The sequence below is a fragment of the Dipteris shenzhenensis genome, chromosome 21, assembly GCF_047967505.1.
Source record: "Dipteris shenzhenensis isolate YYH24624 ecotype China chromosome 21, Dip_SZ_1.0, whole genome shotgun sequence".
NCBI lineage: Eukaryota > Viridiplantae > Streptophyta > Polypodiopsida > Gleicheniales > Dipteridaceae > Dipteris > Dipteris shenzhenensis.
The window spans coordinates 55,327,063-55,354,468 of record NC_141616.1 but is presented as its reverse complement, the minus strand read 5'-3'; the positions used below and the strand labels follow the sequence as shown (position 1 = coordinate 55,354,468).

At 42.9% G+C, this 27,406-nt stretch overlaps 1 pseudogene; it reads left to right on the top strand.

The window, feature by feature from the left end:
* The first annotated feature begins 24,372 nt into the window (after window positions 1-24,372).
* Window positions 24,373-25,254, top strand: LOC147889089 (germin-like protein 1-1 pseudogene; annotated as a pseudogene).
* The last annotated feature ends 2,152 nt before the right edge of the window (window positions 25,255-27,406 follow it).

Genomic DNA, 27,406 nt, shown 5'->3' with positions numbered 1-27,406 from the left:
ACACATGAGGATATCGATCAGGTTTTTAGCACAGTCTCAAGGGAGCTTAAATGCAAGGATGTGGAGACAATAAATGACTTGGTAAGAAGATGTGGCAGGCAAGTTGGTGGTCGTAAGGAAAGTACAGTATGTGAGAGGCTCAAAAGAATGTATGATTGGAACAGCTTCATTCTACCTTTCATACAAACGGGTGGTGATGCATTGATAGGTCATACCAATCCACACTACTTTCGTTTTTTTTTTAAAGATGAAAAACCCGTAATGCAATGGCAACAGTATTCTCATGATACAAAATGGGAACCTGAAGAACCTTACAGTCTCTTAACTTCAATTCCCAGCAAGGAAAGGTATCCAACATGGGCTCCTATACAAGAATTCAATGAGAGGTCTAATTGTGAAATAGATGGATTAAAAGCATTTATTACATACAAAGAGGAAATGCTCCGGAGATATCCTGATTCGAAGCCTACTTGGAGAGAAAACACTACCACTGTAATTAACAAGACACGAAATTTAATAAAGGACCTTGAGAGAATGCGAGGCTCAAAGGATGTCAAGGAAGAATGCAATATGTTTTGGCCAAATGTTCATAACGATTTGCGCCCAGCTCCAGTCTTTGAAAATGAATTTGTATCATTACTCCCACGTCCATATTGTGGACCGAAGAAGAGAGAGTTTATGCCACAAGTAGATATAGAGGTCGATTGTTTTGTTGTGGTTCGGCCATCGGATGATGAATATGAGAATGTGAAGTTTTGGGTTGCAAAAGTAGTTGATGTGCAAAGAGATGACCAAGGGAGAGCTACAACATTTACAGCGGTATGGTATGAGCCAAAGGGCAGGAAGGAGAATATGGATAACAACACATTATATACTAATTGTATAATGAAGGAGTGGGTCCCAAATGATGAAGCGGTCTCTCAAGTTTCGATGGAGACAATCATAGTGTCTTGGCATTCAAGGGCAAAGAAATCAAAGAAGCACATGGGATATGAGGTAGAAGGAAAAATAAAAATACCACAACAAACTATTTTGCATATACACGAATTTTTAAGGATGCTCGCCATGGAGGAAGTAGAAGGAGACAACGCAAATGAAGAATGTCCATGATTAAAGCTTTGTATTGAAGTCCATTGAAGGATTTTATTTGGGTACTAGGCAAGGAGCCAATCCAAGACAATTATAATCAGAGTCATCACCTCCTATGTCAAATGAGAGTCAAAATATGCACTGGATGTCACCCAAGGGTCAAGGCTTGCCAAGACAGTAGGGAGTTAATGCAGATGGCACCTGGCAAGGGACTATCACATTGAGCAATAAGACAATAGGGAGTCAATGCACCCAAGGGGCAAGGCTTGGCAAGATAACTTGTGGGAGTTAATGCAGATGGCACCTATATTTTGCACTGGATGTCACCCAAGGGTCAAGGCTTGGCAAGACAATAGGGAGTTAATGCAGATGGCACCTGGCAAGGGACTATCCAATTGAGCAATAAGACAATGGGGAGTCAATGCACCCAAGGGGCAAGGCTTGGCAAGACAAGTGGGAGTCAAATTATGCAGATGGCACCTGGCAAGGGACTGTCGTGACATTGAGCAATAAGACAATGGGGAGTCAAATTATGCAGATGGCACGAATTGAGGCTCTTTAAGAGCAACAAATTAAATTGTAAACATATGTTCAATCTATATCATTTTGGATATAAAGACTCTAGCTAAGAGCAACGTCTCTCAATGTAATCATATAATAATAGCTATAATTGCTATTATACCTCTTTGGTTCAATACAAAACTTGGGTCTTATGGCGTCATGTCTTCTTTCTATTTATTAAAAGTTTTGCTAAATTTTGTGCATATTGCCGAGTGACAATGTTATTTTCATGAAATATTTAAGTTTCCTTTCATGGATTTATAAATTTATCACGTCAATGAAAAACGTCAAGGAAAAATATTAAAAATAATTAAATTAACAAATAACTTAGATCATATAGCTAGCTAAATTTCTAATATAGGATTATTTCAAATTCTTGCATGTTGGTGCAAAAGTATAGATTGAAAAAACAATATTTTTATGCGAATATGATAGTGCCACAAAGTGAACTTTTGATTTGGGAAGGAAAAACGTCAAGGAAAAATATTAAAAATAATTAAATTAACAAATAACTTAGATATAGCTAGAATTTCTAATATAGGATTATTTCAAATTCTTGCATGTTGGTGCAAAAGTATAGATTGAAAAAACAATATTTTTATGTGAATATGATAGTGCCACAAAGTGAACTTTTGATTTGGGAAGAATATTTTCAGAAAGTAAAATTTTGATTTGGGAAGGATATTTTCATAAAGTAAAGTTTTCATTTGGGAAGGATTTTTGGGCTTCGTCCAAAAACAACACAAAAAGTCCAAAATTAATGAAATAGGTGTTTAATCAAAGTTTTTCCATTAGTAGTGCACCATTATAGAGACAGATTGCAAAATTTTTTATGTGAAAATGATAGTGCCAAAAAGTGAACTTTTGATTCTCGAATGATATTTTCATAAAGTAAACTTTTCAATTCGGAAGGATTTTTGGGATTAGTCCAAGAGTAGACATATGAGTCAAAAATTAATGAAATAAGTGTTGTTATTAGATCAAATACACCCTTAATGAAATAATTTGCCCATACTTGCTCAAGTTGAAGTATAGGTATCAACAACAACATCCCAAGGGTCTCTATTGCTATCATCTTTATGGGTATCTGGAGCCTCAGAAATGAGATCAGTCATGCCATCGCGGAGAGTGTGCTACTAGGTATAACTAAGGTTGGGCCTAACTGACATGAGGAAGCTAGTGGGAATGTGTATGTTAGATCTTCATAGTGCTATGTATATTGTCATTAGGTGCAATGTTTGGACATAGATGCCATAGACCGTGGGCAGTTTGCCCAGTGTAGTTGGTTGCAATTCGTAATACTTTTCTTTCCTTATAGTTTAATAAAAGCCGACGTGCTCCCTTTAAGAAATAAAACACTCAAACTTAGGATACATACACATGAGACCCAACATTTTGGCCTAAAAGGGGACATCTTGGCCTGAATGTAGCTTGCAGCAAGGCCTAAGTTCTCAGAGAACAGTTTCCTTGCATCTTCAAAATCTCAGTTCATCTGCTCAAAGTAAGGTTCTGCTTGTAACTTGGAACCTGCAAGTAGATTTGAAAGTCACTCTCTTGACATAAAGAAAATTTTGACGTACTTGTAAAAGAGCCCAAAGTCCAAAACATTCACCGATGCTATGCTAGATAACACACAAAAAAGTTACGAAATTGAAAAAGAAAAAGAACCCTAAGCACGGCATCAAGAACACTTACAGATGCTCTCTGAATGACCCAAATGTGCTTATATGATCAACAAAGAGTATCTACATGAATTTCAAATTGGCATGTGCAAGTGTGAACTCCTATCAAGGTTTCCAACCTTCGAACGGTCATGAAGCTTGGGAAGCATGTGCTTGCACCTTTGTAAGAATCAAGATGAGAAAATAGGCTTGTTCAAAATGAAAGAAACAAGAAATCATGAGTAGACAAATGGATTGCAATACTTCAGATTGCAAGGCATCCCATCTTACAAAGACAAAGGCAAGGGAATCAACAAAGCATCGAATCATAGAAACAATCGACTTAGACTCTTTCCATAGCCTCAGAGCTACACCTTCATTTGCTAGGGAGTAGCAACATCAGAATATGATTTAGGAGATGAAATGACATAGGTCTTAGTGGGATCATTTGTGTTGAGTGATGCATTCATAAAAAAGGCACATTCGGTCATTGTATCACCGCAAAGGTCGGTATTTACGTCGCTATTAGCATCGAAAAAGAATGGTCGCTATATAAATGTCGCTATATCACAACACGGGTAAATGTCGCTATATAGTGACACTAGTAAACGTTGCTATATAGCGACGACTAACAAAAGCTTTAAAAAACATTAGTGGGGCTAAACAGGGCAACATCAAGTCCTGCTTTGCCCCACTAATGTTTTTTTTTTAGTAATTACAAAAGAATGTTTTTTGTTACAAAATTTCCCTTGTGAAAAGGGTGATACAAAATCGCTCAAACGAGCCAAGCGACAGAAGCATATACATGTCCAAGATATACAACATTGTTTGTTACAAAATTACTCTTTTGAAAAGGGTGATACAAAATCGCTCAAACGAGCCGACATACAGAAGCATATACATGGGGAAGCATATGAAAACTATTACTAATACTACTACTACTACTGCTCATCCCAATCGTCGTCCTCATCCTCGTCCTCATCGTGCTGGCCTGAGATCCCTAGCCCTTGTGAGCTATGCCTGATCCCTAGCCCTCATCGAAGTCGTGTAAGCCTAATCCCTCATCACTGCTCACCTCCGCTGATGGGACATTCGAGCTTTGATTCTAAGAGTGAAACCATATTAATTGGAAATTAGATTAGAACTTAAAGAATAAAATAGTTTAAAAAGTGAGATTACAAGTAGGAGTAGATTTATACCATGAGAGCAACCACCTCAGCCCAATCGATCGCGTTGCTCCTAGCACCTCCTACTCAATAAACCACGACTTTGTTCCTATGTGGAATCTGCATCTCGTCTCTAGGTCTGTGGGAAGACGACCCATCGCAGCTTGTTGTGGGCCCAATTTACGAGAGTTAGATAAAGTACATGCAATATGTAGTAAAACATATAGAACAATACATTAAATGAGAAGAAGTAGACTTACCATGATTGCCTCGAAAGCCAACCGTCCGCCTACACCAAAGTGCAAAGTACCTACGGAGTCCAGCCGTCTCCTCGCAGCCCTGCTCTAACCCTCGAACAGTTCGGGATGGTCCCTGTACTGCTTCTTGAAAAACTTCCAGTCAGCTTTGTCTGCCCAGCTGGCTTTAGCCTTCCCCTTTGTGATGGAAATAAGCAAGGTTGACCTACGATGCTTGAAGAAGACCCCCATGCGCTCTTTCATGTAATCCGAATTGAACTCTCAATTTGGGGGGTTAGGATATTGTCTTTTCAATTCATCGATGAGGGGAGCTTGCAAAATCCACAGTCTTCGTTCGCAAGGAAAGAAGCATCTCGACCTTTGGGTAGAAGGATGCTTGTATCCTTTAGATCCTGCCAACCAAAAGAGCCCTCCTTTCCATACAATGCATGAGCTAGTTCGGTTTGTTGGAAATGGACATGAGGGGTTACTTGGTTATTGCAATCGGCAGTTAAACAATGCTTAGTCAATGGCTATGCAAGCAAGCAACATGCGCAGAGCCCAAGTAGAGATGCTAGCACATTTATGAAATAGCACCATTGTTGCAATGCATAACTCTATGTAGGATCTTCAAAGGGAGAACCAGTATCTTTATGATAAAGCCAAAGCATTGGACTTGGAGCAAAATGCATTGGACTTGGAGCGACATAAATTAGAAGAGTCACTCTGTAAGCTAGCTGAGTCCAAAAAAAGCTTGGAAAGATCTATATACAATCAAGTACGATGAGCCATAGAGAAGGAACGAGAGAAGGGAGAAGAACGAGTGCAAAAGATGAAAGCAACACCTTTGGGATTGAAGGAGAGGAAAAGAAGGTACTTACATAACATGTATGTATTGGCACCCACTGGTGGTGCTAGAAAGAGGAGAGTCCAGGCTACTAGGTTGGTTATCAAATGTTCTAATGAGATTACACTCTTTTGTGCTATACTGGTTGTGACTAAGTTTTTATTGTGTTCTTCTTCAGGAACTTCATGGAAGATGTGATGGGAAGAATAGATGGGGATGATATTGACTGTTCATATGCTCTAGCTAGTTTATTCAAGTCAAGCGATGTCATTGGGATACTAAGGGACCCAAGACAGAAGCGCATATGTGTGTAAGTTGTTGAGGAGGTGATGAAGGACTCAAGGATATTGTGGATGCAAAGGAGATGCTTGCAGCTTGTGATACTGCCGGTGTAAGTCGTGAAGCTTACACATCTGTTTTCAAAATTTTCAAGTCTACTATTTTGGGAAAGTATAAGAAGTCTACAGTTCCCCTACCCACACCTTGGTCTGTGAGATGTGCACGGCAAGAAACAAACCAATGTTCACGAGAAATGCTTGGAGGATACCATTGCGTAAGGGGCACAATGAATTGGAAGAGTAAAAAGAAATCTAGCTTGCAAACCTTTGAGATGAATGCTTTCAACAATGTCTACTTAGATGTTGAGAAACTGCAACAAGCAATGGTCAAATTCTATGGCATGAGAGAAGATGGTATGAGGAAATCCATTTAGCATTGCACTTTACTTAGTTCATTTCCTATATCATGTTTATCCTAACGATTTTTCTCTTCTGTTTACAAATTGCAATGGAAAGCTCATATTTGTCATCAAAATGGATGAAGCTCAATTGGTGAAAGAACACAAGTTAGAGAGAGTCAGCATCTACATTATGAATAAAGCCTTAGCCTTTGTTCAAGGGGATGAAGAAGTAGAGCAAGATTTCTCAATGCAATCAGAGAAAGATATATGGTGGCTTGCAGCATTTGAGACTCCGAAAGAGTGCCATGAGACATTGAAGTGGGTTCTAGATAGAACAGGAATCCCATCGACCATCCGAAGACAAGAGGAAGGGCAAACATTGACAATCTATGGCCATGGAACCTTTCAAGTTGAATGGCATCTTGCTGGTGATTTGAAAACCCTTAAGTGCTTGTATGGTTGTGATACATGGGCAAATGCAATGAACATATGCCTTTATTGCATGTGTTCGCAACATAAGCAAGAGCCTGGCTTACAATGGGAGAATGGCATTCTATCTTGCAGTTAAATGCAAGCTTCGAATCGCCACAAGAAGGATCCAAAGTGGGATCCAGTACACATATGTACTTTACATGCAGAACTGCGCGTACTTGATAAGAAGTTGTATTTCCATCTTGTTTATGCTTGGAATTTAATTCTGCAAGAAGTATCCGCACGGTGCATTGCAGAAGCTGAGAAGTTGTTGTCAAAGATGGGATTCCATGGAGGACATGTCAAACTTAAGGAAGATTAGAAAATGTTTGGGGCAACACAGAATCTTCCTGCAAAAGTGTCGGACATGGGTGGAGGGAAGGCAAGGAGATTCCTATCGAACCACAATCTCGACAAAGACAAACATACATTGTCTCAAAGTAGTTTGGGTTGGGAATACTGGAAAGCATTGTGTGAGTGCACGACCAATAAGGCTTCTCATCCTCAAGTAGCAACTTTGAGAGCTAAAGTATGGACAATGGTAGATGCATTGATAAAATTGCTTCGCCAGGTTCAAATCGATGAGATGTATTATGAAAGGTTCAGGATGGCTGTGAAAGAGTTTATGCGATTAATGGTGAAAGCATGGGGGGAGTGCAACATTATGCATTACATGGTAATCTTGGCACCATCGTAATATTTAACACTTGCTTTATAAATAGTTTTTGTTGCTGATTTGATTCTCATCCTGTTTGCAACATATTCTCTATGCACACGGACCATGGTATGTACAAAATTGGGGTCCTTTGTCAATTTGGAATACACAAGGCATGGAGAAGTCGCACTATAGAGCCGAGGCAGCCCACTTCAAGAACTCAAGGCATGGTGGTGGTGTCACTCGCAGCAATGCATTGCATGAGATGTTCGACTAGTTTTTTAGATGTTTACTAGGAAGGACTTTGAAGTCTGAAAAGGCAAAGGCATCAGAACTTGCAAAAGCAGTTCAAATTGTATCAAAGAATAGAAGGCATAGTGCTTGGAAAGCATCCATAGTGAGTCAAGGAGTCGGAAATTGGTTGCAAGCTAGAGTGAGAGAAGGGAGCAGATGGGTCCAACCACCAACAGAAGCTATGGTGTAATTGTATACAAATATGAAATAAATATATTGCTTATTTTGACCACAATTTGTGTACTCACTCCTTATTTTGACTGGGGAAAGTGGGGACATGGTGAAGGAGGGGGGAGAGAAGGGAGGGGCATGGGGTGGGGCAAGGGGAGGGGTGGAGTCGTAGCAAGGGTGGGGAGAGGGGGGGATGGGGGTATAGGGGAGGGCGACGGGTGTGGGCGGGGTAAGTAGGGGGAGGGCAAGGGGGGGAAGGGCGATGAGGGTGGGGGGGGGTTGGAGGGGTTAGGGCGGGGACAGGGGGCACGATGAAACCCTAAATGTAATTAAAAGGGATGTCAAAACATGATGGGCCCTTATAAAAAGTTAAAAAAGACCCTAACTCTCATTATTCAATGGCAAGAGTGAAGAACACTACTAGACCCACTAGACGCCGCCTCCACCCTTCCTCCCCTAGCTCCACCACCTCCATGGCATCCACACACACCAACCTATCCGGGTCCAGTGGTGCTTCCCCTCACTCTTGTGAGCCCTCCCCCAACTCCCCCAATTTCCATGAGCCCACTCCCCAGTCTCCTGAGCCTTCTTCTCCTCCGAAGTCCCGTGAGCCCACTCCCCAGCCCCAAGAGCATGAGCCTTCCCCTCAGCCTTCTCCCCAGCCTTCCCGTCAGCCTTCCCCTGAGCCTCAGCCTCAGCCTCAGCATGACCCTCAACCTTTCCCTCATCCTTCCCCTTAGCCTCAGCCTTCCCCTCAGCCTCAGCCTCAGCCTGACCCTCAGCCTTCCCATCAACCTTCCCCTCAGCCTTCCCCTCCCCATGAGATCCCTCTCCCGATCGAACAAAATGTGTTCGATAACCTCCCGGATATTGAGAGGCTTCCTGAGGGTCAACAGACTACCTTGAAGAGCACCATCTTTACTTTCTCGGAGATACAGCCCATGGCAGAGATGACCATTGTGCCCATGAGGAGGGTAAAGCAGACTTCGAGGAAGCCCCATCCCAAAGAAGGCCAAATCTCTAGACGTCAGGGAGAGGAGGACTCGGAGGAGGACCAACCCAGACAGGAGCAACGAAAGTAGTTCAAGGCAGACAGGAGGATGTGGGAAGGTGCTCGGGTATCTGTAAGGCCCCACCAAGAGTCAGGAAGCCGTACTGAGCAAAACCGGGAGCGCGAGCCTTGAGGGAGATCACGCAAATGCAAAAGACCACCGATAACTTGATCCCACGTGCTCCCTTCCAACGTGTGGTACAGGAGATCGCACAGGGATACAAGGATGATGTGCGCTTCAACACAGGAGCTATGGGGGCACTCCAGGAGGCTCTAAAGCAAGTGACCACCGCTCTGTTCGAGGATGCCAACTTGTGTGCCATCCATGCAAAGCGCGTCACGGTCATGGACAAGGACATGGCTCTGGCAAAGCGGCTACGGAGTGACCCAAGTTTGAAGCCCTAGATTCTCTTGTAGCCCACTCTTAGGACTTAGACCACCCCTTGCCCTTGAAGGCACTATCTTGTATCTAAGGCCCAAGGGTCGATTTTTTTAAATAAAATATATCGACATTCTCTACACTCTCGCATTGTTGTATATTTTCCATTTCAATGCTTGCAGTAAATGATCATTTTAAGTTAAGTTTTGAATTCTGTCAAATCTTGAAGGAATTTCACCGTCACCCAGAAGGGAAAAGTGTCCGGCACATCACTAGGACCCCAGAAAGCCCAAAACCCACCACGGCACGAATTTGGGCATTCTGGAAAGTCTAGAATGCCCAAATTCATGCCGTGGACTTTCCAGAAAGCCCAAATTCGCACCGTGGCGGGTTTTGGGCTTTCTGGGGTCCTAGCGACGTGCCAGTGTTGTTCTTCATTATGGAGCCATACTCCGATTGCATAGCCTCCATCCACCTATCATCACCCTGTGCCTCTTCAGGACACAGTGGATGGACAAAAGCAGTAGAACCCAATCCGCCTTCACAGCCACCCTCATCCATGTTTAAAACAACCGAACAACACAATCACAAGGTAAAAGGCATTTATTCAACATCCTTCTCTCTACACACCTTCTGATACAACTCACACTCTAGCCACATTTTCTCTAGAAGCCAAACAACTCTTAAAAAACTAGTGGACTACATAGCCCAACACAAGCTCCTACTGTTCACTTCTTCCTCTTCTAAGAGCTACCCTTCCAATTTAATAAACTCTCCATCATGATCCCTTCCCATAATAACCCAAGCACTGAATTCATCTCTTGCATATGGAGTTCATAGCACCTCTGTTGCCCATCTCTTTCATCCTGCATAGTATCCTTGCCTCTCAGCTTGCCATAGCATCCCTCTTCCTTCTCTAGATCCACATGCATAGTTGAGACTATGGCTTCTCCTGCCCACAGTTGTATGTACAAACAACAACCACCCTTTAGCAGAAAACCTTGCTTCGCCAACTACAAATGGATCGTCATCTCTAGGAATCTCTAGCACCAAAGTCCTCTCAGCATCACCAGCATATGCTTGGCCAAAGCCTCTCTGTTGATAGCCTTGAAGCGAATGTGCACCCCGACTAACAGTCAGCCCATGCTTTCAGTCTTCGTGGAGCTCACAGGCTCTATCACCCAAGGCCTCTTTCTACCACACTGTCAACGTGCAACCAATACCCCAAAAGTAGGACCTCGGTCAGTGTCTCCTACTCCATCGTGCTCATCAGCACTGAGCTCCTCCTACTCGTAGTCCTCCTTCTCATGAGCTTCCTTAGCTAAGGCTGCAAGCCCACCCACGATCAGCTTCTTGCCTCCCCCTCCTTCTATCTCCTCGTTGCCTGAGAGCTCACCTCCCCCTGTGCTATGAGCCCACAACCCTTGCTGGTCCTTCAAACAAGCTCCTCCCTACGCAACCATGGGCCTCTCCCAACTCACGGTTTTTTCTTTTGCCGTCCCTCAGGTTCTCTTCCTCTATTCCCAAGCGACTCCCCTTCAGAACCATATAGACTCCCCCCTTCTTGCTCATCGAACTCTCCACCCACCAAGCTCCACTTCGAAAAAACTCCAGCCAGACCATGCATTCTCTGCATCAGTTCACATGTAAATGACGACCGTCTTGCGTGAAGATAACCAACACCGTCCACAGTCACCCTTTTCTCCCATTCGATCTGAATTCACCATGTAGCTGTAATCCCGACGCACCCCGAGCTTATCCTTTCCAAACCTGAGTCCCTTTGAGCCAAGCATGCAGTCGGAAATCCCCCTCCCATCACATATGTAGCCTCCCTTTTTCAAGCTTCCATGGACCTTCCCACCTCCACCTGGTCTTCTTACTTCCTTGAACCTCCTTGAGTTCACGTGGAGCCTTCCTTGCTCACCGAACTCCCGTATTCCTATCTCCAATCTCCACTTGCTCCTCCCCTGTGCAACTCCCAATGTAGGCTTTTCCTACTGATCGTGCACTTCTTAGCGACTCCCTAGCTCGGAATCCCTCCACGAGCTCACGAACTCCTTCAAGCTATAGTCCCTCCTTTCAGCCCGCATCATCGCGATGGGCTCCTGTCACCCAGGCTCACCGACTCACCGACTCCTTGCCCTCCTAAAGATCCTTCAACTCATATAGTGGTGACCCCCCGCACTACGAGCCTCTCCTGCTCACCACGGAGCACACCCGGACCTCTGGCCTTCCCCCATTTTTTCCCCTGCTGCCTTTGAGCTCCCTTTTCCTTCTCTGTGAGCCCATGATCACCTTCTCGAATTCTCTTGCCAGCTGCCTCTCCGCGTACGTGACTTCATCCTCTTCTCCAGAAGCTCCCCTTTCCTCGTTTACGTAGCCACCTTTGCATGCATGCTTTTTTATATGTGCCACCTCATGCTTTCTTTTTTTACCCCTCTTCCACCTTGTCTCAAAAACATTACACCAAGACCATTAATGCCCAAAATCCCATTCTTTAACACACCAATGCATGCCACAAGCACTTAGCATCTAATTGCCCACTGACCATCCACATATGATGAACACCATCCTGACACAATGGATTTCCAAGACAACCATGACAAAAAATTGCTCATGCCCTCATACAAAAAGGATTCGGCACAACCATGAAGAGTGCATGTCATCCCTTAACAAAACACCATCACCCTTTGGATACCATGCTCTGGATTAGCTTGGTGCTCCCACATTGCTTTCCATCATCTCCCAGAAGTCCCCGTAAAGTATCTACCTTCTCAAGTAAAATATCTACATCAATGTAGATACTTTATGAGAGTGTCCATAGCTCATTTCCACTACCAACTAGCTATGTACATAGTTATGCACTCACCCATCAACATGCAACAAAGTGAAAAACATTTTTTCATTTTTATCCACACATCTCTAGCAACCCTTTCTCTTCTTCTGTGACATTCATGTCCAGCAGCTAAAAAGAAAAGATCAGCAAACCATCTGGATAAAAAACAAAGTAAGCTTGTACTCTATGCCTGGATCAAAAGGAAAACTTTGAACCCTCCACTGCCACATATGCATAATGCACCATCCCCCTGGATCAAAAGGAATCAACTATACACCAAATTGATGTAGCCAATAGCTCCTTCCATGTACCCACATCTTCACTAAGCCTCCAGGATCCCATAGCTTATCCTGCCAAGACATTACACAACTCCACTGGCTATTAGCCATCACACTTGTATCATGAGTCTTGCTCAGCTTCACATGAGCCACATTTTTTGAGGTCACTACCTCACACATAGTTCTCACGGGCACAACCAGCTCATAATCTGTGATTAGGGACTTCTCAACATACCCTATTGCCTCAACCTTGAAAGATGCAAAACTTAACCCATCACATGAATTATCAAGATCACCCAGGAGCAAACAAACATCCTTCCCACCTGAAGAATGCTCAAACATATAAGCACACTCTTTCTTGTCATTGCCAACCACACATGCAAAATCCACAAGGGTATCATCAAGTAAAGCATCCAGCTGATCATCAACCACACTATCACTTCCATCCAGCTCAACATGCATACTAGTGTTTTCATTCTTTTTCGAAGAGATCAATGCTAACCAGGGATGTTTTTATCGAATCTATACTTATATATTAATATAAAATCTTGGCGAAAGTTTATCAAGATAGTTTTTGTAGTTTCACAATATTTGTAGGGCATATTACAATTTTATATATTTCTTTTGAATTTTAAAGAAAAAGCTGTAAATCCTGGCGAAACTTTAATTTTTTTCTCATAAAAGTTTCAAATCTTTGCGAATTTTTCAAACCTTTATTTTTATTAGGGCATACAAACTTTCGATACCAATATAAAAGTTTCGCTTCTTAACGAAACTGATAGGAAAAAATCATCTATGATGCTAACATATCATCCACCAGTGCATCATCAAGAACACAATCCAGCTTATCATCTGAATCACCATCATCTTGTAAACACTGAATCTTAACCTCATAATCCACATCATAGTCCGCATGCACACAATCAACACTTGCTGGTCCCACCCAAACTAAGTGTTTTAACTGTAGGTCTTTCACTTTATCATCAATGATCAGCTTCATCACTATCAAACATGATTGAGCTCTCATCTTCACTGCTAGTTTCACCCCTCTCTTCCTCACTTGCTGAACCTGAAATCTCAACCCCTTCAGTATGCACAATCACAGTGTCAACACAACCTGATTGCATTCAGCCATCATATGCACATCATCACCACACAACACTGGAGCATGATCATCATCTACACAACAGACTTATCCTCAGCTACCTTTAATGGGCTCTCAACCTTTTTGCCATCTGTGGCAGCAACCCCTTCTCTCGGCTCTCCTCTGCCACCTCACATAGAACTGGTTGAGCAACACCCTCCTCCATAGCAACTAACAAGCCTCCATTCATAAGTGTAGTGATTTCCAGCTCCCTTACATCATCAACATCCAGTTTCTTCAATAGTGAAGACAACTGACTCTCTTCCTCTGATGAGATGCTCTCTTCCTCTGTCTCACTCTCTGTCTCTTCGTCTGTGAATGTCTCCTCAGGTTCCTCTTCCAATTCTAACTTACAGTTCATATTGCACCGCATGGGTATAGACATAATCTCTGGTATGGTCTCCATTCTGATCAGGCTAATTGCCTTTCCTTTCCCCTTATCCTCCCATTTCACACCACTGGTATAGAGCTGATTTAGATCTTTCACCTCCATACTATAATCACTATCATTTGTTCTCTGCTGCATAGGATAGACATCTCCCCCTGCCCTAGCTGGCTTATCACGCTGAGGACTAATATGTCCCCACTCCCCACAATTCCAGCATTGCACATTACTCGAATACCCTCTCCCTCTTCCTGCAGACTCTATCCAATTCAAGCTTAAAGACTTCATGAGCTCCACTGCTTCATGAATATCTTTCTTCAATGAATCCTCTTGTTTAGGAATTGCTATATAGTTCCTTTCTCAGGATGTACATTCACCATCTCTGGAACATTCACATACTTCTTGGTTCTTCCTGTATTCCCAACTGCCTCATACGCTTCACCTTCCACTCCTTCTCACGAGCAACTCTGACAGCCTCCTCAAAGCTATCCAAATTCTTCAACTGCACCTTCAGACGGAGGGTAGGCTCCAGACGAGCCACAAACTAGTCTCTCTTTATCATTTGTGGGGGTACTTGAGGAATCAAAGCCTCATAGCATAGACTCCACAGTCTACCAAACTCTATCAGATACTGATCCACATCCTAACTATCCTTTTGCTGAATTTTGCACAACTCCTTCCATACTTGATTAGGGCTCCTAGATTGTGCAAACCGTGCAAGAAAAGCTGCTCTCACCATTGTATACTCTAGATTTGGATGGTCGGGATGAGCAGTCCTGAAGGTAGCCATTTGAGTCTACAGCCATGTTTTTGCATCTCCCTGCAAGCAATAATTCATGATCTGAAACAAAATCTCAGGGGTTTCCCTATCTTTCATAACAAGCTCATGGAGATAATGGCCCATACCCATATCAAACATTGGTTTTTGAAAGAGAAGCAAGAATTAGATTGGGAATCAGCATTGCATATCATCTATACACAATCCAAATCCATAAGGAAAGTAATAATGCCAGTCTTTAGAAAGAGAATCAAGAATTGCAAGGCAACATTGAAACATTAAATGCTCACATAATTGTGCCATCATAGAAGCAATGCAGAATGCTCATGCCCTCATACAAAAAGGATTCAGGACAACCATGAAGAGTGCATGTCATCCCTCAACAAAACACCATCACCCTTTGGATACCATGCTCTGGATTAGCCTGGTGCTCCCACACTGCTTTCCATCATCTCCCAGAAGTCCCCGTAAAGTATCTACCTTCTCAAGTAAAATATCTACATCAGTGTAGATACTTTATGAGAGTGTCCATAGCTCATTTCCACTACCAACTAGCCATGTACATAGTTATGCACTCACCCATCAACATGCAACAAGTGAAAAAAAAATTTTCATTTTTATCCACACAACGGGTTCATCAGCACAGATCACCTCTGTCATCAAAGCGTAGTTGACCAAGTGTTCCTGCGCCCTTCTTTGCTCCTCTAATCTCTTGGACTGGCGGTGTTTGGATAGTTCCTCCTCAATGGCTGGAGGTTCCCTGCTGTCCAAAAGCTGCTTTACCCACTTCGGGAATGGCCGTTGCCATTATGGTTCTGCAGGCTCTTCTTCCTCTTCTTTATCTTGAATCCTCCCAAGCACCGTTGGGGGAGTTCGGTCTGCTGTTGGTGGTTGTACTGGATGGATATCCTGGTCCTGGTTGTTTGGGAAGGAAGCATCCTCCTCCATTTGATGCCGCTGTTCTGAGGAGACCACATCGTGACTTACTATTACCTTCTTGGTAACAGGGTTATAGAGACGGTAACCCTTCACCTCTTCACTGTAGCCCATGAAAATACACTTCCGACTCTTCGGTTCCCATTTGGTCCTGTTGGCATCAAGGACATGCACAAAACAGTCACATCCAAAAACTCTGAAATGTGCAGCTGAAGGTTTCTTACCAGAAAAGGCCTGCAGTGGAGTCATCCTATTCACAGCCTTTGTGTAGCTACGATTCAGAATGTAAACTACCGTGTTACATGCTTCAGCCCAGAAAGTCTTTGGCAAATCTTTCCCTTTCATCATACTCCTACCCATTTCACAGATGACGTGCATCTTGCGCTCTGCTACTCCATTTTGTTGTGGTGTATGTGGCGAGGGTTTCTGCAGTAACTTTCGAATTCACTTGATGTGAACTCACCACCTCTATCTGATCTCAACTTCTTCACCTTCCTCCCCGTTTCTTTCTCGACCATTACATGCCATTCTTTGAACTTACTAAAAGCCTCGTCTTTCGTCTTCAGGAAGTATATCCATATCCTTCTACTGTAGTCGTCGATCAGCATCATGAAGTAGTAGGAACCACCCAAAGCTTCCATCTCCATCTTTCCGCAGAGGTCCGTGTGATCAAGCTCTAGAGGAGCCTTTGCCTTGCTGGCCTCTTTAGGAAAGGGCTGCCGATGCTGCTTGCCCATCATGCAAGCTTCACATACATCGGGTAGATCTGTAATTTCTAGTAGGTCTACAATCATTCCACTTTTATGCATCTCCTTTAAAGAACTAAGGTTTAGATGACCAAACCTCTCATGCCACAACTTAGTGTTCCTTCACATGGGCTCGAGCACTGAAAGCTGAGAGTTCGTAGATGTTGTTGCGCCGTGTACCTTTACCAACGACCTTCCCTTGAAGATCCAAAATATGTGTGCCATTCTTATCGAATTGAACTTTGAGGTCCCGATCCATGATCACAAAAACGGACAACAAGTTCCTCTTGATATCTGGCACATAAAGAACATCGGACAACTGTTTTACAACTCCATCTGACTTGAGAGCAATCGTACCTTTTCCTTTTGCTGGACATTTTGCATCATTGCCGACTGCTACCAAGATGTCATTCCCTACCGGATGTAGAGAGGTATATCAATCCTTCCGTGTGGCGCGATGCACCATTGTCAATGATCTAAGGTTCATCTGCAGGTACATGAACTGCCTCCGTGCAAATCTCCTCAATTGCTATGAACAGCTCTACTAGTACTACCTCCGCGCTGTTGCTGGACTCTTTCTTTACTCCGTTCTTCTCATCTGCAATCTTCTTCTGGCACTCATTCTGCTTGTGCCCTGCCTTGTCACAATAGAAGCACTTGATCTTCTTCTTTCTCTTTTTATCATCAGAAGAAGATGGGTTACCAGAGTCCTTACCCTTACCTTTCTTTGATCCAGCATAGAAAGCCGAATCTTCTCTAGTCCTCGTCTTTTCACGCATCTCCTCCTCTAGAAGCATTGCGCTGAAATCCTCAAAGTTGAGGGGCGGATTTTTGTTTTGCGTATTTAGCACCGTAACAAGACCATCATACTTTGGTGGGAGAATCTGTATGCGCCTTTGTGCTAGATTCTCGCTGGTGATGGTGATGCCAATTGCAGTCATCTGATCGTGCAGATTCTTCACCCTGGTGATGAACTTCTCTGCCGCTTCAAACTCACACAGTTTCTCATTTGCGAGTTGAGTCTCCAGATTCTGAATCCACGTCTGATTCATGGTCTCGTACTGATTTTTCAAGACCGTCCATGCCTCCTCCGTTGTGGTGACATGTTGAATTAACGCCATGACGGAATCACTTACACTACAAACAATAGAACACATCGCATCTGCATTTCTTCTTGTCCACGCGAGAATCTCATCCGCAGTTGGTACTATCTGTTGTCCTGCATTGGCTGGATCCGGTCTCACAACCGGCTTCACATCCACCCCAGTAGCAGTATCCCAAAGCTCGTATGCGCTTAGGATGGTCTTCATCTTGAACTTCCAGAGTGGATAGTTAGAGATGTCCAACTTTTTGCTTTCATCGAACGGTGGGATTCGCAGTCTTGCGGGCTAGGCCATCTCTCACAATCTGCTCGCAAATAGAAACACACTACCAAATCCTCTTGCTAGAGTCCAGGCTCTGATACCATGTAAGAAAACAATACTACGTCTATGCTCAACAGATAACAGGATCTCGTATGCAAGAGAGAAAATAGATAGTATGGAGAATCAAAAATTTGATTACTGTAGAACTGATATAATAGATGGCGCTGCCTCCCAACCGTGCACTCTTGTGAGAGAAGCTTCGATGGCATGCTAGAAACAGCAGAGGACGGAGGCTGGACGCTAAGGAATCAGGGTTGCTGTAGCTAGTGATGAAATGGGCTTCACGGGCTTGCTCTTATATAGCCCCTAGTTGTAGTCGGTTAGACCCAATTGGGTGACCGACCCAGTCCGCCCAAAATAGTTGACTGGGGGTTAGTCCCGAAATAGGCCATTGACCACACGATAGAACCGGTGCACAAAATAGAGCAACTCCCCTATGGTCTCCGTTCGGCCCATAGCCATCCGGGATCATCTGGAGCTCCAAACGGGCCCTGCAACCCGAGAGTGGCTGCCTCGGGAAATGCTCCGTCTACCCTCAGTGCGGTCAGTCATGGGATGCCTTCCCGCACTTGCATGTAGCCTAGTTGGCAGTGTGCCAACTCCGTCCAGCCATCAAGCCACACATGGCCCCCATCTGGTGTCCAAACCAGGACCTACCGGATAACCGAGCTACTCAAATGCCTTCTCCTCATATGGGGGGCTTACAAGTAGAGTTAGCTGGTTCCCGCATAGTTACACGAGACTGGAGCATTGATATCTAACACAAGAATGATCTCGCTCAAATGTGCTGCGAACATTACCCCGTCGAGATGAGAATTCATCAAGCTCGAACGCATCTTACAACAATTCAACAAACATTAGAAGACCAACAAAACAAATTATACTGAAAGAACATCAAAATAAAAATTATTGTTCGAACTTACCACTACAGCGTCGTCGGCTTCTATCCCTTCCTCATTTGCAATGTTGATGGAACCAGGTGATGTGTGATGTTCCATTTGGGAGGTGGACGCTTTCTCTTGACCTGTGTTGGAGGTGGAAGCTTCTGCATGAGAGGGTTGTGCATCGTATACGGACATGTCTGCATCCCTCATTGAAGCCAGCGTCGTCAAGAGAAAGTCTTCCATTGTCTGGTCTTGAGACTCTAAAACCCCGGGATCTTTGACACTTGTGTCAACATTGAACCCCGATAGGACTCCGAGTGCCTCATCCTCTCGTAGTCCAAAAAGAATCTCTATGTCTTGAAGGAATATGTACTCTTCTCCATCGATGATGAGGGGGGACAAGGACCATAATTCTGAGTTTGGGTCAACGGTCTCTGATGCAGATTCTTGCTCTACTGGGGGCTCTTGAAGTAGGCTCAATGCTTGAGCTGCTTCCATCTCCTCTGTTGGATCGTCAAGACTCTCTTCCATGTAGATGTCCGAGTCTAGTCTAGACCAGATCAGCAGTTCTAATAGAGGGGGTGCTAGACGATGAGGCTTCTTCCTCTAAATTTCCTTCTTGGAGAAGGAAGATGAATGTCATCTACCATGAAAGGAATTTGGTGCATGTATTTCCTGTGATCCCTGCGTCTAGGATGTCTTGAACTTCGACTGTCCTAAACCCTTCATCTGTAAGGTTGTCACAAAAGCGGGCCAAGTGCTTTATAAACTTGGGTTCCTCTACGAATAGATACTTTATATAATCTATGGGAACCCATCTCTTTGAAGTGTGGTCATGTGTATAGGCAAAATTTGAGAAATTATCTTGCATGTAAAGGATGAGATCTGAGAAGTCATCCTTGGCTCGCATATATGTGCCTAGGACATCTAAAGTCCTATCAAACACTAAAAATAGCTCTTCCTCACGATCTGCAAATGCAGTTCATGAGATGAAGTCATGGAACGCAGTTCATGAATCCATGGCAAATAGCAGTTGATGCAGGGAGTAGCTTCTGAGGATGGGAGTTTCTATGGCTCTTTCAATGTGAAAGTGAGAATGTGATGTAAAAAGGGCTCTTACCCCTTAACATATATCAACATCCTAAAAATTAAAATTAATCATAAAATCCCCATATTTTTTGAAAACCATTTACCACCATGAAATGAAAGGAGAAAACATTAAAAGAAATAACATTTTAATTTAATTGTCCATCATCTTTTGAAGCAATAACTAAGATTTGATAGACAAAAAATTAAATGCTGCACTAGTCAAACACATTATTAGCAATCTTCAAAGTTGCAGGAGGAATGAAATTGGCACTATGCATGCACTTCTCCTCACGGCATCTGATCTTACCACCATTTAAGGTAAAGTAGAAGGACTCTGACATGCCATCCTCCATGACCAATAGGTGTTCTCGCACATCCCTTAGAGTCCATTGCGATGTGACATTCACATTTTTGACATCTCCCTCTTCAACCTCAATAGACAAACTTACCCCCGTATTGTCTTCATCATTAGAGTCTAGGGGAAGCCACCAACCATTTGTTTTCTTCCAGCGCCTGTATTGAAAAGATAAATACAACATTTGGCATGACAAATGGTATCTAATAACCACATTGTCTTTAGATGCAGGACATTGAAACACATCACCCTTTTGGTCACCTGACCTAGTTCCCCAATTCATCCCAAGTAAATCTTCAAGAGCATTTTCATCTACATGCTTGCAAGACCACATAGTTTTTGTTCTATGCATATGTATATTCTGAAATAAAGAAGCAAATATGTGCAGAGACATAAACCAAGATAGCCTTGCCCATTTGGATCCAAATGTAAACTTCATGGCCATGCCCACATCCTTTGCAATCTTGTCCTTGTACGATTGCAATGTCCTCGAGTCCACATTGCTGCAATCCATGTCTTGAAGTTGTGGTGGTGCAATGGTTTGCAGATGGCCATAGCTTGATGATGTCGTTGGAGTGATGTATGTTGCATTATACCAATACACATTCTTCATTTGCAAGGAGGCCAACTTCTCCCCAGCATGCATTTGCTTACCTAAATCCTCATGAATCGCAGTGAACTTACCTATGAATGATTCAACTGGTTTTCACTCCTCGAGGTCCAAAGGGAACACATCTGCCACCATGAAGAAGAGCTTTTAGAAACCAAACACAAATTTTCCAAATGGACTCATTACACTTACAGGTGAAAAAGGTACATAGATAGAAAGGCTCACAGTGTGATGGTATCCTAGATTGATTGAATGATGGAGGAAGCGACGTATCTTTTCCCATGTAAACATGTTGGACTTTTGCGAGCCATCCTTTCTTCCCAAACTTGAACTTCAAGATGCACCCCTTCCAATCATACAAGATGTCACCTGTATTGCTCTTGGGAAGCTTATGTGGACCTTTGGCTGATCCTTTCATCACTATCCAGTCGTGTAAGCTGTAGGTGCAAGGGATCCACTCATCCAATGCATTTCTGGTGTTGTGGAAGACACAAGAGGTCACAACATTGCGTGGTCTTGTAGCCTTTCTCCTCACCATGCTTGTTGAGGTTGCAACAGCAAGAATGGGACTCCTACACAAGGCAATGCAGCTCCAACAGAGGCACAAAAGAGGGAGAAGGAGAGGAACAGAACACCAGCAACACAGGAACAGGAGAGGGAGAAGGAGAGGGACATAGCAACAGCAACAGAGGCACAGGAGAGGGAGAAGAAGAGGGACAGAGCAGCTCTAACAGAGGCACAAGAGAGAGAGAGGGGAGAGAGTGAGAGAGAGGAGCTGCAGCAAGCAGGCCAAAGTAGGAGGGAGTAGAGAAAGAGGGGGGAGAGGGAAAATGCGTGGGAGTTGGTTCAAATATGAGTGATTTGGCAAGCTCGACCAGAACAGTGGGGGGCAGAGGTCCTAGAAAGAGGGAGGGGAAGAAAAATTCACCACAAGGGCCCTACCATCCCATTGAAGGCAGTTTTGGGCTCATGTGGGGGAGGTGCACCTGGTAGGAGGGGCAAACATGGGTTAAGAGGGGGGGATGATGTGGGTGGTCCCTAGTGTAAGGGGAGCAACCAATAGGGGCTCTCTGCAGGCCTGCCCACCCTCCACCTCAACATACCATTACCCCACACCTTCTAGCACTCTCATTGGTACACCTCAAATCACTCTCTAATCCCTTGAAATTAGGAAACACTAATTGGAGGCCCTTTTGAGACCCCAATTCTCCCCTAATGTAGGGTTTAGGGTTTATGGTTTAGCGTGTAGCATTTAGGGTTTAGGGTTTAGGAACTATGGGTTAGAGTTTAGGGGTTAGGGTTTAGGATTTAGGATCTAGGGTTTAGGGTTTAGGGTTTAGGGTTTGAATATTAATTGCATTGTATTCTTAATGGACATGATTTTCATTTAAATATCAAATTACATTGCACACTGTATTTTTATCATTACATATTATATTTTATTTTTATCATTATGCATTTGGCAATTCGAGTATTGTCCTTAGAATTAAATTAATTTTATTTTAAATTCTTGAAATGTTTATTGGATGTGTATAATAATTAAAATAGCATTTAAAAGATAGAAACAAGATAATTATCCTATAATGTAATTTATATAAGCTTCTTATGTCTATTTTAAAATATTCTGGTTCGTAAACATTTTATGATCATTTTTAAAATTAAAAAAGCTTTTCAACATTTAGAATACAATGTTTTTGCTTATTTCATAGATAATAAGCAACTCATTTCCTCTAGCTACTAGTCTAGTAGACTACAACAACTATATTATTAATGACTCATTATACCATGCATAACAAAAGATACATTAATTTCTTGGATGCTAATTTCCTAGATAAAGACTAATATATATAGAATCTAATTCACATTTTCTTTTTTATGTGCCATGTCGTCTAATTAATCTTTTATACATAAATAAAGAACTTTTCCTTATAATATATATATAGGAATAATGTAACACACTCTTCTAATTTCCTAGGTGACCACCCCTTATCTTTGATAGAGGTATATATCTTAACTAGAGAATGAGATTTCCTATATAGGAATGCAACACACACGTCTTATTTCCTAGGTGAAAACCTCCTTTTCCTAGATAGAGGTATCGATTTCCTATATAGAAATGTAACACGCTCATCTAATTTCCTACATGACAACCTCTTTTCCTAGATAGAGGTGTGCATTTTTCCTATATAGAAATGTAGCACACTCATCCAATTTCCTAGATGACAACCTCTTTTCCTAGATAGGGGTATGCATTTTATCTAGGGAGATATACATACCAAAATGCCTAGTTATATCTAGGAAATTTCCTCCTTTTTCCTAGTTTGTGAGGTTTTCCCTATATAGTGAACGGCTAGAAGTTCCTTGTGATAGTACAATGAATTGTTTCATCCAATTACCTATTCATCCTTGCATGGTTATTAGATCAGCTACACCCTTAATGAAATAGTATGCCCATACTTGCTTAAGTCGATGTAGTGATATCAACAACAACAACATCCCAAGGGTCTCTGCTGCTATCATCTTTATGGGTATCTAGAGTCTTAGAAATGAGATGATCTTCACTCGTTCCACGGAGAGTGTGTTTGCTGGGAAGCTGGTGGGAATGTGCTTGTCATGAGGAAGCTGGCGGGAATGTGCTTGTGAGATCTTCATAGTGCTATGTAGATGGTTATTAGGTGTGATGTTTAAGTTTAATCATTGTATGCAATGGGTAGTTTTTGTAGTATAGTAGGCCACAATTTTGTAATTATTTTTTTCCCCTTACAATTTAAGAAAAGCCGACATGTTCTCTTTTATAATTAAAAAACTCCAACCTAGGATACATACACACACAAACACACTGATTTAGGCTCGCTCTCCCCTTTGGCTACCACATGGCAACCCCTCCCTATAGGTGTGTCTATATGTGTGTGTGTGGCCTAGAGTTTACAACACACACATATATTTCATTTTAAGCTTTTATTTTTAAACATGCATTAAAACCTTTTTTCCAACTAAAAGCAATACTCACTAAGCCTCACTCATGTGTGTGTGTGCACGCGCGTACTAAGCCTCACTCATCTGCCTGGCCCTCACTCACTAAGCTCTCCTTTAAAGAGGATTCCCAACCTTTCCTTAAAGAAGTAGTAATATGTCTCCCTACTAGCAACGCATTAGAGTTGTTTCCTAGGCACATGGTGACTTGTAGCTAGAGTAGCTAGACTTGTAGTCCTAGTCCCTAGACGTTGTTACAAGCATGTGACCCGTGGCGGTAAGTCACACTATCAGCGTTGAATTAAACAGCATGCCCTGCGGTCATCGACTCCCACAAGCAAAACACAAGCTGGAGATGCTTTCGAGTTTAATTTATTGGGTGGAATGTTTCAAAGTTATTGTCGTTGATTTAGCACCATACGTCCAGTTTAATTTATTCCTTCGCGTACTGCGTGGAATGTTTCATCGTTGTTTTCGTTGATTTAGCAACGGAAACAGTAGCCCATGATCTGAATTTCAATAGATTGCGTCACCTATCAGGATCACGAACTCGACTTGGTCCAAAGCAGACCGAAAGGATCACGAACTCGACTTGGTCCAAAGCAGATCGAAAGGCAGACTTTATAAGGAGCACACTTGCGCTGCATTATCACCACGATCTCCCTTCCATTGCGTTCTCAGAAGCTACCTGCATTTCTAACATCCCTCTCCAGCAGCAGCTACACTCCCCACATTTTCGTCTGCATCGCCTGCTGTACCACAGCTATGGCCGCTGAATTCACGTCCACAATCACCACTCTCGCTAGGGCCGCACTGCCCCTCCTCTTCTTGCTCGCTCTTGCTTCTCCCTCCCTCCATGTTGCAGCCACGGACGCCGATCCTTTGCAAGATTTCTGCGTCGCTCTACCCAACCAAGACATCACCATAAACGGCCTTCTTTGCAAGAACGCCAATCAGGTCTCTGCATACGACTTCACTTCTCCCTTGCTGCGTCACGCAGGTGATGTCAACAACCCGTTGGGCTCCAATGTCACGCTCGCCGACGCCCAAACGTTTCCTGGCCTCAACACTCAGGGTTTGTCCGTCGCTCGCCTCGACTTCGCACCAGGCGGCCTGGTTCCACCTCATGTCCATCCTCGCGCCACCGAAGTTCTCTTCCTGGCTCGGGGAAAATTGGTAGTGGGCTTTGTGGATACCAATAACACTCTCTTCCAGCAGACGCTTTACGCTGGGGACCTCTTTGTCTTCCCCCGGGGGCTGGTTCACTTCCAGCTCAACGCGGATGCGCGTAAATCTGCCCTTGCCATATCCGGCTTGAACAGTCAAAATCCGGGGGTATCGCTGTTGGCCACTGCCCTCTTCGCCGCCAAACCTCCTCTTCCTGAGCAAGTGCTGGAGACTACCTTCGGCATCGATAAGCAGGAGGTCTACAGTCTCACAGATAGCGTTGGAAAAACTGCCTGATCGAATTCGTCAATACACTCCTGCTCAAATTGAAATGACCAAGTTGGCTGGGGGCTTGCCATAGTGCCCTGCACAACTAGTCAAATACTCCATCCAAACTAAATAATGCTCTGTGCACTTGTTTGTGCATCAAGCTTAGATTCAATGCTAATGATTCTGTAGTAAATTTAGGATTCTGTAGTAAATTTAGGAGTGAGGTAACTTTATATGCTTAAATGTTCGCTCAACTAGGCGTAGTTCACTATTGCTAACCGTCCAACAAATGTTTACACTCTACACTATCTCACTTTTGCTTATTGACGTGACGTTGCGAGTGACATCATTAACTTGAATTGTCTTCTCAAAGATGATGATCTACGCTGTCTTGGCTTCTCGGATTGGCTTACGCTTTAGTGGAAAACCATCATATTTAAAAGAAACATTTTGCAAGAGCTTCACATCTATGGGATTTTGGAGTTTCTTTCTTCAAAACACAACATTCATATGTCCTCTAGGGGCACCACTGTTCACGGAGAAGTTTTATGTTTCTTTATAGAGAAACCTTCAACATTCCTTCCTGAAACTTTTTCATATAGCTTTTCGGTTTTAAGGTGAAAATATAAGTAAAATTACAAATTTTAAAAATTGCAAAGAAATCTCTTATGTAAATTTAAAAACGTATAAGTTCCATTTTGCATAGTGTGCCAGTATTTTGCAAACACTTCACGGGCACCCAAAGTGTGTTCACATGGCACTCTCATTAGTGAGAACTAGAAGCGTGGCCCAAAGATATTCCCATGGTGGTTGCAAACATTAATGCCTCCCTTCACTACGTCACAAATTCATGTTTCTTACCCTTGCTATGTCGATTGATGTCGCTATTGCACTTATTTTTAAAAGCCTTTCTTTTCATCTTGGCATGCCAGTTCTCTATATTATAGGACCCAATATTGGAGTTAGCACCACTTCCCTTTTTCGCTCCATTGGCCTAGCAAAATATTTGTGTCTATGTCCACTAAGCATGGCTACCGGTATGTGTAAATCCACAGTGTGCCTTGCCTTTCTCTCTAACTACCAATGTCTCTCCTAGTTTTCTTATTATAAGTCCCTTATGACAGTGTTGGCCCCATGGTCTAGGCATTAAGAAGATGTAGGAGTCAACTTTTTAAGCTGTCATAAGCTTGATAAAGCAAGGCATGGTAGAGGTTGAAAGCATCCCCCAAAAATACACACATTAATTTCATGTTGAAAGATGTAGTGCTACTACACTCATTTATTGTGCCTTCCATCTCTTGCATCTTTGACGTTATTGTAATTTCTATAGATTACATTGCAGCCATAGAGTAGGACCTTAGATCAAAAAATGGGCTTAATTAAATCAAATCATATTCAATATATAATGCTATCACCCATCCATACCATCAATATGCTTTTACCATTATCCTTCTATGAAGGAGGGATGCTTTGTCTTTCAATACATGTGGTCTTTACCATACCCCAAGTGCCCATGACGTGCTACTCTAGTAGGGTGCTTACTCTCCTTTGCCAAGATAGATTGGGAGATGCAAGCATTCATTCATGACTATGAAGGAGCTAAGAAGAAATAAAACACATAAGAAGATGACATGACAAATCAAATGTTTGCAGAAAAATTCCCAAGCTTCCCTTGCCTTACTTTTCAATTAACTATAAGGCCACCACTTCTCTTTTAACCTATAGATTATACTTTGAGAGAAGTAGTATTGCAAAGTGCTGGTCATGGCGTCATAGCTTATCTTCTAAGACTTGACTCAATTGCCCTTTGAGAGTTTGAAAGTGATCTGTTTCAATGTTTGGCATCCTAATGGACGGAGGGGTTAGTATAAAGCGGCCCTCCTACGTTTGTCGTTTGTGTGTGGAGCCCTGATCATTGCCTACCTCTCTGTCATTTTCACATGGAGCTATCCTCCATTGCCCTCCCATTGCCTGCCTCTCCCTCACATACGTTTCTTTTGTTTTATGATGGTTGCATGGTATTATATGAGCATCATATTGAAGCATGGTATTCCTAGTGTCCCATCCATAGGGCTCCACCATTACCCTCCATTGCAGCTGTAGAGCTTCGATGCCTTCTGCTACACCATTACCCTCCATTGCAACTATAGAGCATCAGTGCCTTAAGCTCTACAATTTTGCAAATTAGGTAATCAATGTTCAATCAAGGTTGTAGGTGATACAATGACAGAATTTGCCTTTTTTATGAATGCATCACTCAACACAAATGAT